General features: G+C 40.4%; 1 long non-coding RNA gene across 1 annotated transcript; it reads right to left on the reverse strand.

Annotated features, from left to right (window-relative positions):
• Positions 1 to 1313: 1313 nt before the first annotated feature.
• On the reverse strand, positions 1314 to 2766 carry LOC106812762. The gene is made up of 2 exons (XR_001394382.1): positions 2666 to 2766; positions 1314 to 1622 (listed from the first exon to the last, which is right to left on the reverse strand). It is a non-coding gene; the product is annotated as an uncharacterized LOC106812762 (long non-coding RNA).
• Between the last annotated feature and the right edge of the window lie 303 nt (positions 2767 to 3069).

Consider the following 3069-nt stretch of genomic DNA (forward strand, 5'->3'; position numbering starts at 1 on the left):
CTCGTAAGACTATAATACCGCAGAGGGCAGGAACACTAGGTCGTATTGTGGAATGCACCGGTTGGGCCTAACATCAAACCCAGGTGGCACATGCTGACACAAGAAATAGGGCCCCTTACCGACGCAACGACGGCGTCAGCTGCTCCGAAGCTAAGTGGGAGGGTGCCACCTCTAGTGTGCATTCGTACGACAGAATCACCACCAGAAAGACAATCCCACCGGGGGTGTCGAGTGGAGTATAGCGCAAGGGTTACCACCTGGGGCCGTTGTCAAACATAAATTAGTCTTAACATTAGTTCCTTAACATTAACTCCACGTCGTAACCGTATGACAGAAACATCGCAAAGTTACGGAGAATGAAAAAGTTCGCTCGAAAATACGCTCTCAGAACCAATCTAAGCGACACGCCACAAAACCGCGTCTCGTAACTTTTCAACTATTAACGCATAGCACACAATAACAACCACATATTTCAACACACTATGGTGCGGAATCTAACATTATAGTGAATATATACATTTATAATAATACGAGCTAAAAATGTGTTTTCTTTAAAAACACGTCAAAACATTAAATATCTACCGATCATAAAACAAAACAAAGACAGTTTACCAAAGATGGTTGTAGACATTTTGTCTCGGTTTTAATGACTTTGCACTTGGCCACTATTCTCTGGCGTCTCGTGTTACAGTGTGAAGAATTTGCTGTTGTGCAGAATACAATTTCATGANGATCACGCTCAGAGTGCATCGAACAGGCTCCATCAAGATAGGCTTAGTGTTAGCACTAGGCACAGGCACAGGCACTTGGAACGTCTCAATAAAATATAAAAAAGGTAAATAAACACGAAGCATCGATGACTCCAGTGTGATGACTTATGATGCCATTAACTTCATCACCACTAAGCAAAACTTCATAACAATCTCCTTTTCCGTCCTTTATTTGCTTTCATTTCGGGTTTAATTATTATTAATATTATTATAACACAATTGGACAGTAAAAAGCAGGTAGACATTGAGCCTCTTCTTTAGAAATACCAATGCATTTACAGTGAAGCCATTGTTCACACTTGTGGCAGCATATCCTTCAGATGCCGACCATTGCATCGTGAGCATATTTCTTTTTCTTCAGTTGTAGCCATAATTTCAGGAGTAAGATAATATAGATTATAATCATAGTGTAATCATCGATCTTTTTCTAGTGTGGTTGGTTCTAGCTACCGCTAATACGGGGTGCCATGCAGGACAGAGCTCAATTTTGTCAACAAAATCCATTTTTGTACCTATAAACTTGACAAAAACGAGTTTTGTGGGACTAGTGCCATTTACAATTGATATAAATTGGTGGTTTTACTCAAAGCGTTTAATTACGCGTTCATGCTTTAATTTAACCAATATATCCTCTAATAATATTTAAATAATAAAAATAATAAATAATGTAAAATCAGTACGAAGAGTATATCCAAACATAGATAGCATCAGACGTGTACGTATAGCACTTCATGGTATGTGTAACTGGAGACCAGTAACCACTGAATCGCTCTCTGCTCAATGTTGTCTTGAAAACGTGTCGATTCTCCATGTCGTCTGTGTGTTCATCTGGTTACGGTGCGGTGATTGGCACTGGAAAAATATTTTATGTGCATGAAATTAATATGAAATTCGACAACGAAAGGCGGATGACGGATCAGTTGCGACTGACAATGAAGTTTGTGCAGTTTTATCTATCCCCCCCCCCCTCTCTCTTTCGCTTTCTCTCTGTGTCTATCTCTGTCTCGCGCGTGCTCTATGTATCTATCGATCTATCGATCTATTTATCTCTTCTCTCGTTCTTTTGCTCTCTCGCTTTCTCTCTCCCCCGATCTTGCTTCCCCCTCTGTCTGTGTTTTTTTTTCTGGTTTTGTTTGTTTGTCTGTCTATCTCTCGCTCGCTCTTGTTCTCTCTCTCTCTCCCGCTCGATCTAGCTCTCTCTCTCTCCCTCCCTCTCTCTCCTCTCTTCCTCTCTTCTCTCTCTCTCTCTCTCTCCTCTCTCTATTTATTAATCTAGCTCTAGCTCTTTCCCGCCCTCTCTCGCTTGTATCTGGCCCCCGATCTCGCACCCCCCCCCTCCTCTCTCTCGTGTCTGTCTGTCTGTCTCTCGCTCTCGATCTGTCGCATCTCCCTCGCTCTCTCTTGTCTCTCTCTCTTCTCTCTCTCTCTCTCTCTCTCTCTCTCCTCTCTCTCTCTCTCTCTCTCTCACTTCACTCTCTCTCACTCTCTTCAATCTCGGCTTTCTCTCTCCCCTCTCTCTCTCTTTTTTCTCTCTCTCTCTCTCTCTTCTCTAATATGATCACCTATATACAAGCAGACGGTCAAGACTCACTCTCTACAAGGCACAGCCGACGATACGACAAAATGGTTTTCAAAAAATTTCGTTTTGATAAATACATCTACAAATATCATTAGTCCAAATTAATTATTACTTTCTTTCATTCTCAGCTATACACCCATAATAACCCGTATAACCTCTCCCAATAGTCAAGCTTACGTTAAATATTTACCATGTATACACATATACCACACAATGTAGTACCTGCAGATATCGCTAATGCTAGAAAACACCAGCAGGATTCATGACAAGAATTCATAACATATGTGTGCTAATAGTATAATAAATAAATACCTACCGTTAAAATAAACATTTTGGTATGCTCAAACAGAACGATCGAGCGGTGCACGACGCTGCCTCGAAAACATGTTGATTCTTCGTGTCATTTAGCGACGTTGATTATGCCAATAGAAATTTGACGTGCACGAATTATAATATCTGGTACATAAACTTGGACAAGGAAAGTGGAGAGCTAAGCACGAGGTGATTAGACTCGCCATATAGACTATCTGGCAATGTTTGCCCAGCGTGACAGGTTAGAGTATAATAAATACTGATTTTGTATAATCGGCAATAATTATAATATTTATAATATGTATGTAATAATATGACTTATATATATAATCATATACATAATACATTAAGTATATCCTCTGTGCAATCCTCTTGGTATGTCAACTAGAGACCGCGTAACACTCAATC

This window comes from Priapulus caudatus, unplaced genomic scaffold (genome assembly GCF_000485595.1).
Source record: "Priapulus caudatus unplaced genomic scaffold, Priapulus_caudatus-5.0.1 Scaffold683, whole genome shotgun sequence".
Taxonomy (NCBI): domain Eukaryota; kingdom Metazoa; phylum Priapulida; class Priapulimorpha; order Priapulimorphida; family Priapulidae; genus Priapulus; species Priapulus caudatus.